General features: G+C 56.5%; 16 non-coding genes and 3 pseudogenes across 16 annotated transcripts; all 19 read left to right on the top strand.

Moving 5' to 3' along the window:
- Positions 1-61: 61 nt before the first annotated feature.
- On the top strand, positions 62-180 carry LOC119913633. Its single transcript, XR_005446592.1, has one exon. It is a non-coding gene; the product is annotated as a 5S ribosomal RNA (ribosomal RNA).
- A 603-nt stretch (positions 181-783) lies between these two features.
- Positions 784-902, top strand: LOC119913621. The gene has a single exon (XR_005446581.1). It is a non-coding gene; the product is annotated as a 5S ribosomal RNA (ribosomal RNA).
- A 602-nt stretch (positions 903-1,504) lies between these two features.
- On the top strand, positions 1,505-1,623 carry LOC119913609. Its single transcript, XR_005446570.1, has one exon. It is a non-coding gene; the product is annotated as a 5S ribosomal RNA (ribosomal RNA).
- A 603-nt stretch (positions 1,624-2,226) lies between these two features.
- LOC119913598 lies at positions 2,227-2,345 on the top strand. Its single transcript, XR_005446559.1, has one exon. It is a non-coding gene; the product is annotated as a 5S ribosomal RNA (ribosomal RNA).
- A 598-nt stretch (positions 2,346-2,943) lies between these two features.
- On the top strand, positions 2,944-3,062 carry LOC119913585. Its single transcript, XR_005446547.1, has one exon. It is a non-coding gene; the product is annotated as a 5S ribosomal RNA (ribosomal RNA).
- Positions 3,063-3,662: 600 nt separating this feature from the next.
- LOC119913574 lies at positions 3,663-3,781 on the top strand. The gene has a single exon (XR_005446536.1). It is a non-coding gene; the product is annotated as a 5S ribosomal RNA (ribosomal RNA).
- A 601-nt stretch (positions 3,782-4,382) lies between these two features.
- LOC119913563 lies at positions 4,383-4,501 on the top strand. Its single transcript, XR_005446525.1, has one exon. It is a non-coding gene; the product is annotated as a 5S ribosomal RNA (ribosomal RNA).
- Positions 4,502-5,102: 601 nt separating this feature from the next.
- LOC119913551 lies at positions 5,103-5,221 on the top strand. The gene has a single exon (XR_005446513.1). It is a non-coding gene; the product is annotated as a 5S ribosomal RNA (ribosomal RNA).
- Positions 5,222-5,821: 600 nt separating this feature from the next.
- LOC119913539 lies at positions 5,822-5,940 on the top strand. The gene has a single exon (XR_005446502.1). It is a non-coding gene; the product is annotated as a 5S ribosomal RNA (ribosomal RNA).
- A 598-nt stretch (positions 5,941-6,538) lies between these two features.
- Positions 6,539-6,657, top strand: LOC119913527. Its single transcript, XR_005446491.1, has one exon. It is a non-coding gene; the product is annotated as a 5S ribosomal RNA (ribosomal RNA).
- Positions 6,658-7,258: 601 nt separating this feature from the next.
- LOC119913516 lies at positions 7,259-7,377 on the top strand. The gene has a single exon (XR_005446480.1). It is a non-coding gene; the product is annotated as a 5S ribosomal RNA (ribosomal RNA).
- A 606-nt stretch (positions 7,378-7,983) lies between these two features.
- LOC119913509 lies at positions 7,984-8,102 on the top strand. Its single transcript, XR_005446473.1, has one exon. It is a non-coding gene; the product is annotated as a 5S ribosomal RNA (ribosomal RNA).
- Positions 8,103-8,699: 597 nt separating this feature from the next.
- On the top strand, positions 8,700-8,817 carry LOC119913493. Its single transcript, XR_005446468.1, has one exon. It is a non-coding gene; the product is annotated as a 5S ribosomal RNA (ribosomal RNA).
- Positions 8,818-9,419: 602 nt separating this feature from the next.
- Positions 9,420-9,538, top strand: LOC119913504. The gene has a single exon (XR_005446472.1). It is a non-coding gene; the product is annotated as a 5S ribosomal RNA (ribosomal RNA).
- A 597-nt stretch (positions 9,539-10,135) lies between these two features.
- On the top strand, positions 10,136-10,249 carry LOC119913506 (annotated as a pseudogene).
- A 601-nt stretch (positions 10,250-10,850) lies between these two features.
- LOC119913491 lies at positions 10,851-10,968 on the top strand. The gene has a single exon (XR_005446466.1). It is a non-coding gene; the product is annotated as a 5S ribosomal RNA (ribosomal RNA).
- Positions 10,969-11,561: 593 nt separating this feature from the next.
- Positions 11,562-11,679, top strand: LOC119913490. The gene has a single exon (XR_005446465.1). It is a non-coding gene; the product is annotated as a 5S ribosomal RNA (ribosomal RNA).
- Positions 11,680-12,280: 601 nt separating this feature from the next.
- Positions 12,281-12,396, top strand: LOC119913501 (annotated as a pseudogene).
- A 593-nt stretch (positions 12,397-12,989) lies between these two features.
- Positions 12,990-13,096, top strand: LOC119913507 (annotated as a pseudogene).
- The last annotated feature ends 360 nt before the right edge of the window (positions 13,097-13,456 follow it).

Below are 13,456 nucleotides of genomic sequence, written 5' to 3'. Positions count from 1 at the left end.
ACGTTTTTTGTCAATTAGCCGTAGAACATCTTTTGAAGGGCCGTTTGGGGGCGCCTGAGTGGCTTACGGCCACACCGCTCTGGGAGCGCCCGATCTCGTCCGATCTCGGAAGCTAAGCAGAGCAGGGCCTGGTTAGTACTTGGACGGGTGACCGCCTGGGAATACCCGGTGCTGTAAGCCTTTTTCGCTTCGCCTTCGAAAAACGGCAGAGGGCGCTTCGGTGAAAGGAGATCTTTTGAACGTCTCTTTAGGAAACAGCAGGGGCGCTGCTGCTGCTGCTGCTGCTGCTGCTTCTTTTTCTCCCTATCCTGTACACAGTGCTGTGTAAATGTTACATCGTGTTTTGAAGGCCCGTCTGGGGTGTGCAAAGGCAGCTTACGGCCATTCCGGCCTGGGACTGCCCGATCTCGCCTGATCTCGGAAGCCAGGCTTGGCAGGGCCTGCTTAGGACTTGGACGGGAGAGCGTCTGATCCTGGCTAGGGACTTCCAGGCGGACTGGATCCTTTTCCTGAATGTCCACCCAGGAATGAGCGTCTGTTTGTGAGTGAGGACCTCCGGCTGAAGGTGGCCTTGTCGCTGTACCCATACCCGGGAACGGGTGCCTATTCCTGTCTGTGGACTGCCAGCGTGAACGGTGTCCCGGTTCCTGGATGTTTACCCAGGAATCAGTGCCTGTGGATTCCAAGTGACTCTGGAGCACCTTGGACATTATGGGCAGAATACGTTTTTTGTCAATTAGCCGTAGAACATCTTTTGAAGGGCCGTTTGGGGGCGCCTGAGTGGCTTACGGCCACACCGCTCTGGGAGCGCCCGATCTCGTCCGATCTCGGAAGCTAAGCAGAGCAGGGCCTGGTTAGTACTTGGACGGGTGACCGCCTGGGAATACCCGGTGCTGTAAGCCTTTTTCGCTTCGCCTTCGAAAAACGGCAGAGGGCGCTTCGGTGAAAGGAGATCTTTTGAACGTCTCTTTAGGAAACAGCAGGGGGCTGCTGCTGCTGCTGCTGCTGCTGCTTCTTTTTCTCCCTATCCTGTACACAGTGCTGTGTAAATGTTACATCGTGTTTTGAAGGCCCGTCTGGGGTGTGCAAAGGCAGCTTACGGCCATTCCGGCCTGGGACTGCCCGATCTCGCCTGATCTCGGAAGCCAGGCTTGGCAGGGCCTGCTTAGGACTTGGACGGGAGAGCGTCTGATCCTGGCTAGGGACTTCCAGGCGGACTGGATCCTTTTCCTGAATGTCCACCCAGGAATGAGCGTCTGTTTGTGAGTGAGGACCTCCGGCTGAAGGTGGCCTTGTCGCTGTACCCATACCCGGGAACGGGTGCCTATTCCTGTCTGTGGACTGCCAGCGTGAACGGTGTCCCGGTTCCTGGATGTTTACCCAGGAATCAGTGCCTGTGGATTCCAAGTGACTCTGGAGCACCTTGGACATTATGGGCAGAATACGTTTTTTGTCAATTAGCCGTAGAACATCTTTTGAAGGGCCGTTTGGGGGCGCCTGAGTGGCTTACGGCCACACCGCTCTGGGAGCGCCCGATCTCGTCCGATCTCGGAAGCTAAGCAGAGCAGGGCCTGGTTAGTACTTGGACGGGTGACCGCCTGGGAATACCCGGTGCTGTAAGCCTTTTTCGCTTCGCCTTCGAAAAACGGCAGAGGGCGCTTCGGTGAAAGGAGATCTTTTGAACGTCTCTTTAGGAAACAGCAGGGGCGCTGCTGCTGCTGCTGCTGCTGCTGCTTCTTTTTCTCCCTATCCTGTACACAGTGCTGTGTAAATGTTACATCGTGTTTTGAAGGCCCGTCTGGGGTGTGCAAAGGCAGCTTACGGCCATTCCGGCCTGGGACTGCCCGATCTCGCCTGATCTCGGAAGCCAGGCTTGGCAGGGCCTGCTTAGGACTTGGACGGGAGAGCGTCTGATCCTGGCTAGGGACTTCCAGGCGGACTGGATCCTTTTCCTGAATGTCCACCCAGGAATGAGCGTCTGTTTGTGAGTGAGGACCTCCGGCTGAAGGTGGCCTTGTCGCTGTACCCATACCCGGGAACGGGTGCCTATTCCTGTCTGTGGACTGCCAGCGTGAACGGTGTCCCGGTTCCTGGATGTTTACCCAGGAATCAGTGCCTGTGGATTCCAAGTGACTCTGGAGCACCTTGGACATTATGGGCAGAATACGTTTTTTGTCAATTAGCCGTAGAACATCTTTTGAAGGGCCGTTTGGGGGCGCCTGAGTGGCTTACGGCCACACCGCTCTGGGAGCGCCCGATCTCGTCCGATCTCGGAAGCTAAGCAGAGCAGGGCCTGGTTAGTACTTGGACGGGTGACCGCCTGGGAATACCCGGTGCTGTAAGCCTTTTTCGCTTCGCCTTCGAAAAACGGCAGAGGGCGCTTCGGTGAAAGGAGATCTTTTGAACGTCTCTTTAGGAAACAGCAGGGGGCGCTGCTGCTGCTGCTGCTGCTTCTTTTTCTCCCTATCCTGTACACAGTGCTGTGTAAATGTTACATCGTGTTTTGAAGGCCCGTCTGGGGTGTGCAAAGGCAGCTTACGGCCATTCCGGCCTGGGACTGCCCGATCTCGCCTGATCTCGGAAGCCAGGCTTGGCAGGGCCTGCTTAGGACTTGGACGGGAGAGCGTCTGATCCTGGCTAGGGACTTCCAGGCGGACTGGATCCTTTTCCTGAATGTCCACCCAGGAATGAGCGTCTGTTTGTGAGTGAGGACCTCCGGCTGAAGGTGGCCTTGTCGCTGTACCCATACCCGGGAACGGGTGCCTATTCCTGTCTGTGGACTGCCAGCGTGAACGGTGTCCCGGTTCCTGGATGTTTACCCAGGAATCAGTGCCTGTGGATTCCAAGTGACTCTGGAGCACCTTGGACATTATGGGCAGAATACGTTTTTTGTCAATTAGCCGTAGAACATCTTTTGAAGGGCCGTTTGGGGGCGCCTGAGTGGCTTACGGCCACACCGCTCTGGGAGCGCCCGATCTCGTCCGATCTCGGAAGCTAAGCAGAGCAGGGCCTGGTTAGTACTTGGACGGGTGACCGCCTGGGAATACCCGGTGCTGTAAGCCTTTTTCGCTTCGCCTTCGAAAAACGGCAGAGGGCGCTTCGGTGAAAGGAGATCTTTTGAACGTCTCTTTAGGAAACAGCAGGGGGCGCTGCTGCTGCTGCTGCTGCTGCTTCTTTTTCTCCCTATCCTGTACACAGTGCTGTGTAAATGTTACATCGTGTTTTGAAGGCCCGTCTGGGGTGTGCAAAGGCAGCTTACGGCCATTCCGGCCTGGGACTGCCCGATCTCGCCTGATCTCGGAAGCCAGGCTTGGCAGGGCCTGCTTAGGACTTGGACGGGAGAGCGTCTGATCCTGGCTAGGGACTTCCAGGCGGACTGGATCCTTTTCCTGAATGTCCACCCAGGAATGAGCGTCTGTTTGTGAGTGAGGACCTCCGGCTGAAGGTGGCCTTGTCGCTGTACCCATACCCGGGAACGGGTGCCTATTCCTGTCTGTGGACTGCCAGCGTGAACGGTGTCCCGGTTCCTGGATGTTTACCCAGGAATCAGTGCCTGTGGATTCCAAGTGACTCTGGAGCACCTTGGACATTATGGGCAGAATACGTTTTTTGTCAATTAGCCGTAGAACATCTTTTGAAGGGCCGTTTGGGGGGCCTGAGTGGCTTACGGCCACACCGCTCTGGGAGCGCCCGATCTCGTCCGATCTCGGAAGCTAAGCAGAGCAGGGCCTGGTTAGTACTTGGACGGGTGACCGCCTGGGAATACCCGGTGCTGTAAGCCTTTTTCGCTTCGCCTTCGAAAAACGGCAGAGGGCGCTTCGGTGAAAGGAGATCTTTTGAACGTCTCTTTAGGAAACAGCAGGGGGCGCTGCTGCTGCTGCTGCTGCTGCTTCTTTTTCTCCCTATCCTGTACACAGTGCTGTGTAAATGTTACATCGTGTTTTGAAGGCCCGTCTGGGGTGTGCAAAGGCAGCTTACGGCCATTCCGGCCTGGGACTGCCCGATCTCGCCTGATCTCGGAAGCCAGGCTTGGCAGGGCCTGCTTAGGACTTGGACGGGAGAGCGTCTGATCCTGGCTAGGGACTTCCAGGCGGACTGGATCCTTTTCCTGAATGTCCACCCAGGAATGAGCGTCTGTTTGTGAGTGAGGACCTCCGGCTGAAGGTGGCCTTGTCGCTGTACCCATACCCGGGAACGGGTGCCTATTCCTGTCTGTGGACTGCCAGCGTGAACGGTGTCCCGGTTCCTGGATGTTTACCCAGGAATCAGTGCCTGTGGATTCCAAGTGACTCTGGAGCACCTTGGACATTATGGGCAGAATACGTTTTTTGTCAATTAGCCGTAGAACATCTTTTGAAGGGCCGTTTGGGGGCGCCTGAGTGGCTTACGGCCACACCGCTCTGGGAGCGCCCGATCTCGTCCGATCTCGGAAGCTAAGCAGAGCAGGGCCTGGTTAGTACTTGGACGGGTGACCGCCTGGGAATACCCGGTGCTGTAAGCCTTTTTCGCTTCGCCTTCGAAAAACGGCAGAGGGCGCTTCGGTGAAAGGAGATCTTTTGAACGTCTCTTTAGGAAACAGCAGGGGCGCTGCTGCTGCTGCTGCTGCTGCTGCTTTTTTCTCCCTATCCTGTACACAGTGCTGTGTAAATGTTACATCGTGTTTTGAAGGCCCGTCTGGGGTGTGCAAAGGCAGCTTACGGCCATTCCGGCCTGGGACTGCCCGATCTCGCCTGATCTCGGAAGCCAGGCTTGGCAGGGCCTGCTTAGGACTTGGACGGGAGAGCGTCTGATCCTGGCTAGGGACTTCCAGGCGGACTGGATCCTTTTCCTGAATGTCCACCCAGGAATGAGCGTCTGTTTGTGAGTGAGGACCTCCGGCTGAAGGTGGCCTTGTCGCTGTACCCATACCCGGGAACGGGTGCCTATTCCTGTCTGTGGACTGCCAGCGTGAACGGTGTCCCGGTTCCTGGATGTTTACCCAGGAATCAGTGCCTGTGGATTCCAAGTGACTCTGGAGCACCTTGGACATTATGGGCAGAATACGTTTTTTGTCAATTAGCCGTAGAACATCTTTTGAAGGGCCGTTTGGGGGCGCCTGAGTGGCTTACGGCCACACCGCTCTGGGAGCGCCCGATCTCGTCCGATCTCGGAAGCTAAGCAGAGCAGGGCCTGGTTAGTACTTGGACGGGTGACCGCCTGGGAATACCCGGTGCTGTAAGCCTTTTTCGCTTCGCCTTCGAAAAACGGCAGAGGGCGCTTCGGTGAAAGGAGATCTTTTGAACGTCTCTTTAGGAAACAGCAGGGGGGCTGCTGCTGCTGCTGCTGCTGCTTCTTTTTCTCCCTATCCTGTACACAGTGCTGTGTAAATGTTACATCGTGTTTTGAAGGCCCGTCTGGGGTGTGCAAAGGCAGCTTACGGCCATTCCGGCCTGGGACTGCCCGATCTCGCCTGATCTCGGAAGCCAGGCTTGGCAGGGCCTGCTTAGGACTTGGACGGGAGAGCGTCTGATCCTGGCTAGGGACTTCCAGGCGGACTGGATCCTTTTCCTGAATGTCCACCCAGGAATGAGCGTCTGTTTGTGAGTGAGGACCTCCGGCTGAAGGTGGCCTTGTCGCTGTACCCATACCCGGGAACGGGTGCCTATTCCTGTCTGTGGACTGCCAGCGTGAACGGTGTCCCGGTTCCTGGATGTTTACCCAGGAATCAGTGCCTGTGGATTCCAAGTGACTCTGGAGCACCTTGGACATTATGGGCAGAATACGTTTTTTGTCAATTAGCCGTAGAACATCTTTTGAAGGGCCGTTTGGGGGCGCCTGAGTGGCTTACGGCCACACCGCTCTGGGAGCGCCCGATCTCGTCCGATCTCGGAAGCTAAGCAGAGCAGGGCCTGGTTAGTACTTGGACGGGTGACCGCCTGGGAATACCCGGTGCTGTAAGCCTTTTTCGCTTCGCCTTCGAAAAACGGCAGAGGGCGCTTCGGTGAAAGGAGATCTTTTGAACGTCTCTTTAGGAAACAGCAGGGGGCGCTGCTGCTGCTGCTGCTGCTTCTTTTTCTCCCTATCCTGTACACAGTGCTGTGTAAATGTTACATCGTGTTTTGAAGGCCCGTCTGGGGTGTGCAAAGGCAGCTTACGGCCATTCCGGCCTGGGACTGCCCGATCTCGCCTGATCTCGGAAGCCAGGCTTGGCAGGGCCTGCTTAGGACTTGGACGGGAGAGCGTCTGATCCTGGCTAGGGACTTCCAGGCGGACTGGATCCTTTTCCTGAATGTCCACCCAGGAATGAGCGTCTGTTTGTGAGTGAGGACCTCCGGCTGAAGGTGGCCTTGTCGCTGTACCCATACCCGGGAACGGGTGCCTATTCCTGTCTGTGGACTGCCAGCGTGAACGGTGTCCCGGTTCCTGGATGTTTACCCAGGAATCAGTGCCTGTGGATTCCAAGTGACTCTGGAGCACCTTGGACATTATGGGCAGAATACGTTTTTTGTCAATTAGCCGTAGAACATCTTTTGAAGGGCCGTTTGGGGGCGCCTGAGTGGCTTACGGCCACACCGCTCTGGGAGCGCCCGATCTCGTCCGATCTCGGAAGCTAAGCAGAGCAGGGCCTGGTTAGTACTTGGACGGGTGACCGCCTGGGAATACCCGGTGCTGTAAGCCTTTTTCGCTTCGCCTTCGAAAAACGGCAGAGGGCGCTTCGGTGAAAGGAGATCTTTTGAACGTCTCTTTAGGAAACAGCAGGGGGCGCTGCTGCTGCTGCTGCTGCTGCTTCTTTTTCTCCCTATCCTGTACACAGTGCTGTGTAAATGTTACATCGTGTTTTGAAGGCCCGTCTGGGGTGTGCAAAGGCAGCTTACGGCCATTCCGGCCTGGGACTGCCCGATCTCGCCTGATCTCGGAAGCCAGGCTTGGCAGGGCCTGCTTAGGACTTGGACGGGAGAGCGTCTGATCCTGGCTAGGGACTTCCAGGCGGACTGGATCCTTTTCCTGAATGTCCACCCAGGAATGAGCGTCTGTTTGTGAGTGAGGACCTCCGGCTGAAGGTGGCCTTGTCGCTGTACCCATACCCGGGAACGGGTGCCTATTCCTGTCTGTGGACTGCCAGCGTGAACGGTGTCCCGGTTCCTGGATGTTTACCCAGGAATCAGTGCCTGTGGATTCCAAGTGACTCTGGAGCACCTTGGACATTATGGGCAGAATACGTTTTTTGTCAATTAGCCGTAGAACATCTTTTGAAGGGCCGTTTGGGGGCGCCTGAGTGGCTTACGGCCACACCGCTCTGGGAGCGCCCGATCTCGTCCGATCTCGGAAGCTAAGCAGAGCAGGGCCTGGTTAGTACTTGGACGGGTGACCGCCTGGGAATACCCGGTGCTGTAAGCCTTTTTCGCTTCGCCTTCGAAAAACGGCAGAGGGCGCTTCGGTGAAAGGAGATCTTTTGAACGTCTCTTTAGGAAACAGCAGGGGGCGCTGCTGCTGCTGCTGCTGCTGCTGCTGCTTCTTTTCTCCCTATCCTGTACACAGTGCTGTGTAAATGTTACATCGTGTTTTGAAGGCCCGTCTGGGGTGTGCAAAGGCAGCTTACGGCCATTCCGGCCTGGGACTGCCCGATCTCGCCTGATCTCGGAAGCCAGGCTTGGCAGGGCCTGCTTAGGACTTGGACGGGAGAGCGTCTGATCCTGGCTAGGGACTTCCAGGCGGACTGGATCCTTTTCCTGAATGTCCACCCAGGAATGAGCGTCTGTTTGTGAGTGAGGACCTCCGGCTGAAGGTGGCCTTGTCGCTGTACCCATACCCGGGAACGGGTGCCTATTCCTGTCTGTGGACTGCCAGCGTGAACGGTGTCCCGGTTCCTGGATGTTTACCCAGGAATCAGTGCCTGTGGATTCCAAGTGACTCTGGAGCACCTTGGACATTATGGGCAGAATACGTTTTTTGTCAATTAGCCGTAGAACATCTTTTGAAGGGCCGTTTGGGGGCGCCTGAGTGGCTTACGGCCACACCGCTCTGGGAGCGCCCGATCTCGTCCGATCTCGGAAGCTAAGCAGAGCAGGGCCTGGTTAGTACTTGGACGGGTGACCGCCTGGGAATACCCGGTGCTGTAAGCCTTTTTCGCTTCGCCTTCGAAAAACGGCAGAGGGCGCTTCGGTGAAAGGAGATCTTTTGAACGTCTCTTTAGGAAACAGCAGGGGGCGCTGCTGCTGCTGCTGCTGCTTCTTTTCTCCCTATCCTGTACACAGTGCTGTGTAAATGTTACATCGTGTTTTGAAGGCCCGTCTGGGGTGTGCAAAGGCAGCTTACGGCCATTCCGGCCTGGGACTGCCCGATCTCGCCTGATCTCGGAAGCCAGGCTTGGCAGGGCCTGCTTAGGACTTGGACGGGAGAGCGTCTGATCCTGGCTAGGGACTTCCAGGCGGACTGGATCCTTTTCCTGAATGTCCACCCAGGAATGAGCGTCTGTTTGTGAGTGAGGACCTCCGGCTGAAGGTGGCCTTGTCGCTGTACCCATACCCGGGAACGGGTGCCTATTCCTGTCTGTGGACTGCCAGCGTGAACGGTGTCCCGGTTCCTGGATGTTTACCCAGGAATCAGTGCCTGTGGATTCCAAGTGACTCTGGAGCACCTTGGACATTATGGGCAGAATACGTTTTTTGTCAATTAGCCGTAGAACATCTTTTGAAGGGCCGTTTGGGGGCGCCTGAGTGGCTTACGGCCACACCGCTCTGGGAGCGCCCGATCTCGTCCGATCTCGGAAGCTAAGCAGAGCAGGGCCTGGTTAGTACTTGGACGGGTGACCGCCTGGGAATACCCGTGCTGTAAGCCTTTTTCGCTTCGCCTTCGAAAAACGGCAGAGGGCGCTTCGGTGAAAGGAGATCTTTTGAACGTCTCTTTAGGAAACAGCAGGGGGCTGCTGCTGCTGCTGCTGCTGCTGCTTCTTTTTCTCCCTATCCTGTACACAGTGCTGTGTAAATGTTACATCGTGTTTTGAAGGCCCGTCTGGGGTGTGCAAAGGCAGCTTACGGCCATTCCGGCCTGGGACTGCCCGATCTCGCCTGATCTCGGAAGCCAGGCTTGGCAGGGCCTGCTTAGGACTTGGACGGGAGAGCGTCTGATCCTGGCTAGGGACTTCCAGGCGGACTGGATCCTTTTCCTGAATGTCCACCCAGGAATGAGCGTCTGTTTGTGAGTGAGGACCTCCGGCTGAAGGTGGCCTTGTCGCTGTACCCATACCCGGGAACGGGTGCCTATTCCTGTCTGTGGACTGCCAGCGTGAACGGTGTCCCGGTTCCTGGATGTTTACCCAGGAATCAGTGCCTGTGGATTCCAAGTGACTCTGGAGCACCTTGGACATTATGGGCAGAATACGTTTTTTGTCAATTAGCCGTAGAACATCTTTTGAAGGGCCGTTTGGGGGCGCCTGAGTGGCTTACGGCCACACCGCTCTGGGAGCGCCCGATCTCGTCCGATCTCGGAAGCTAAGCAGAGCAGGGCCTGGTTAGTACTTGGACGGGTGACCGCCTGGGAATACCCGGTGCTGTAAGCCTTTTTCGCTTCGCCTTCGAAAACGGCAGAGGGCGCTTCGGTGAAAGGAGATCTTTTGAACGTCTCTTTAGGAAACAGCAGGGGCGCTGCTGCTGCTGCTGCTGCTGCTTCTTTTTCTCCCTATCCTGTACACAGTGCTGTGTAAATGTTACATCGTGTTTTGAAGGCCCGTCTGGGGTGCAAAGGCAGCTTACGGCCACTCCGGCCTGGGACTGCCCGATCTCGCCTGATCTCGGAAGCCAGGCTTGGCAGGGCCTGCTTAGGACTTGGACGGGAGAGCGTCTGATCCTGGCTAGGGACTTCCAGGCGGACTGGATCCTTTTCCTGAATGTCCACCCAGGAATGAGCGTCTGTTTGTGAGTGAGGACCTCCGGCTGAAGGTGGCCTTGTCGCTGTACCCATACCCGGGAACGGGTGCCTATTCCTGTCTGTGGACTGCCAGCGTGAACGGTGTCCCGGTTCCTGGATGTTTACCCAGGAATCAGTGCCTGTGGATTCCAAGTGACTCTGGAGCACCTTGGACATTATGGGCAGAATACGTTTTTTGTCAATTAGCCGTAGAACATCTTTTGAAGGGCCGTTTGGGGGCGCCTGAGTGGCTTACGGCCACACCGCTCTGGGAGCGCCCGATCTCGTCCGATCTCGGAAGCTGAGCAGGGCCTGGTTAGTACTTGGACGGGTGACCGCCTGGGAATACCCGGTGCTGTAAGCCTTTTTCGCTTCGCCTTCGAAAAACGGCAGAGGGCGCTTCGGTGAAAGGAGATCTTTTGAACGTCTCTTTAGGAAACAGCAGGGGGCGCTGCTGCTGCTGCTGCTGCTGCTGCTTCTTTTCTCCCTATCCTGTACACAGTGCTGTGTAAATGTTACATCGTGTTTTGAAGGCCCGTCTGGGGTGCAAAGGCAGCTTACGGCCATTCCGGCCTGGGACTGCCCGATCTCGCCTGATCTCGGAAGCCAGGCTTGGCAGGGCCTGCTTAGGACTTGGACGGGAGAGCGTCTGATCCTGGCTAGGGACTTCCAGGCGGACTGGATCCTTTTCCTGAATGTCCACCCAGGAATGAGCGTCTGTTTGTGAGTGAGGACCTCCGGCTGAAGGTGGCCTTGTCGCTGTACCCATACCCGGGAACGGGTGCCTATTCCTGTCTGTGGACTGCCAGCGTGAACGGTGTCCCGGTTCCTGGATGTTTACCCAGGAATCAGTGCCTGTGGATTCCAAGTGACTCTGGAGCACCTTGGACATTATGGGCAGAATACGTTTTTTGTCAATTAGCCGTAGAACATCTTTTGAAGGGCCGTTTGGGGGCGCCTGAGTGGCTTACGGCCACACCGCTCTGGGAGCGCCCGATCTCGTCCGATCTCGGAAGCTAAGCAGAGCAGGGCCTGGTTAGTACTTGGACGGGTGACCGCCTGGGAATACCCGTGCTGTAAGCCTTTTTCGCTTCGCCTTCGAAAAACGGAGAGGGCGCTTCGGTGAAAGGAGATCTTTTGAACGTCTCTTTAGGAAACAGCAGGGGGCGCTGCTGCTGCTGCTGCTTCTTTTTCTCCCTATCCTGTACACAGTGCTGTGTAAATGTTACATCGTGTTTTGAAGGCCCGTCTGGGGTGTGCAAAGGCAGCTTACGGCCATTCCGGCCTGGGACTGCCCGATCTCGCCTGATCTCGGAAGCCAGGCTTGGCAGGGCCTGCTTAGGACTTGGACGGAGAGCGTCTGATCCTGGCTAGGGACTTCCAGGCGGACTGGATCCTTTTCCTGAATGTCCACCCAGGAATGAGCGTCTGTTTGTGAGTGAGGACCTCCGGCTGAAGGTGGCCTTGTCGCTGTACCCATACCCGGGAACGGGTGCCTATTCCTGTCTGTGGACTGCCAGCGTGAACGGTGTCCCGGTTCCTGGATGTTTACCCAGGAATCAGTGCCTGTGGATTCCAAGTGACTCTGGAGCACCTTGGACATTATGGGCAGAATACGTTTTTTGTCAATTAGCCGTAGAACATCTTTTGAAGGGCCGTTTGGGGGCGCCTGAGTGGCTTACGGCCACACCGCTCTGGGAGCGCCCGATCTCGTCCGATCTCGGAAGCTAAGCAGAGCAGGGCCTGGTTAGTACTTGGACGGGTGACCGCCTGGGAATACCCGTGCTGTAAGCCTTTTTCGCTTCGCCTTCGAAAAACGGCAGAGGGCGCTTCGGTGAAAGGAGATCTTTTGAACGTCTCTTTAGGAAACAGCAGGGGGCGCTGCTGCTGCTGCTGCTGCTGCTTCTTTTTCTCTCCTATCCTGTACACAGTGCTGTGTAAATGTTACATCGTGTTTTGAAGGCCCGTCTGGGGTGTGCAAAGGCAGCTTACGGCCATTCCGGCCTGGGACTGCCCGATCTCGCCTGATCTCGGAAGCCAGGCTTGGCAGGGCCTGCTTAGGACTTGGACGGGAGAGCGTCTGATCCTGGCTAGGGACTTCCAGGCGGACTGGATCCTTTTCCTGAATGTCCACCCAGGAATGAGCGTCTGTTTGTGAGTGAGGACCTCCGGCTGAAGGTGGCCTTGTCGCTGTACCCATACCCGGGAACGGGTGCCTATTCCTGTCTGTGGACTGCCAGCGTGAACGGTTCCCGGTTCCTGGATGTTTACCCAGGAATCAGTGCCTGTGGATTCCAAGTGACTCTGGAGCACCTTGGACATTATGGGCAGAATACGTTTTTTGTCAATTAGCCGTAGAACATCTTTTGAAGGGCCGTTTGGGGGCGCCTGAGTGGCTTACGGCCACACCGCTCTGGGAGCGCCCGATCTCGTCCGATCTCGGAAGCTAAGCAGAGCAGGGCCTGGTTAGTACTTGGACGGTGACCGCCTGGGAATACCCGGCTGTAAGCCTTTTTCGCTTCGCCTTCGAAAAACGGCAGAGGGCGCTTCGGTGAAAGGAGATCTTTTGAACGTCTCTTTAGGAAACAGCAGGGGGCGCTGCTGCTGCTGCTGCTTCTTTTTCTCCCTATCCTGTACACAGTGCTGTGTAAATGTTACATCGTGTTTTGAAGGCCCGTCTGGGGTGTGCAAAGGCAGCTTACGGCCATTCCGGCCTGGGACTGCCCGATCTCGCCTGATCTCGGAAGCCAGGCTTGGCAGGGCCTGCTTAGGACTTGGACGGGAGAGCGTCTGATCCTGGCTAGGGACTTCCAGGCGGACTGGATCCTTTTCCTGAATGTCCACCCAGGAATGAGCGTCTGTTTGTGAGTGAGGACCTCCGGCTGAAGGTGGCCTTGTCGCTGTACCCATACCCGGGAACGGGTGCCTATTCCTGTCTGTGGACTGCCAGCGTGAACGGTGTCCCGGTTCCTGGATGTTTACCCAGGAATCAGTGCCTGTGGATTCCAAGTGACTCTGGAGCACCTTGGACATTATGGGCAGAATACGTTTTTTGTCAATTAGCCGTAGAACATCTTTTGAAGGGCCGTTTGGGGGCCTGAGTGGCTTACGGCCACACCGCTCTGGGAGCGTCCGATCTCGGAAGCTAAGCAGAGCAGGGCCTGTTAGTACTTGGACGGGTGACCGCCTGGGAATACCCGTGCTGTAAGCCTTTTTCGCTTCGCCTTCGAAAACGGCAGAGGGCGCTTCGGTGAAAGGAGATCTTTTGAACGTCTCTTTAGGAAACAGCAGGGGGCTGCTGCTGCTGCTGCTGCTGCTGCTGCTGCTCTTCTTTTTCTCCCTATCCTGTACACAGTGCTGTGTAAATGTTACATCGTGTTTTGAAGGCCCGTCTGGGTGTGCAAAGGCAGCTTACGGCCATTCCGGCCTGGGACTGCCCGATCTCGCCTGATCTCGGAAGCCAGGCTTGGCAGGGCCTGCTTAGGACTTGGACGGGAGACGTCTGATCCTGGCTAGGGACTTCCAGGCGGACTGGATCCTTTTCCTGAATGTCCACCCGGAATGAGCGTCT

Source organism: Micropterus salmoides, unplaced genomic scaffold, assembly GCF_014851395.1.
Source record: "Micropterus salmoides isolate LMB-PRFRI ecotype aquatic unplaced genomic scaffold, ASM1485139v1 Ms_hic_scaffold_2, whole genome shotgun sequence".
NCBI lineage: Eukaryota > Metazoa > Chordata > Actinopteri > Centrarchiformes > Centrarchidae > Micropterus > Micropterus salmoides.
Note: the sequence above shows the minus strand (reverse complement) of the source record. Positions and strands in the feature narration are given on the sequence as shown.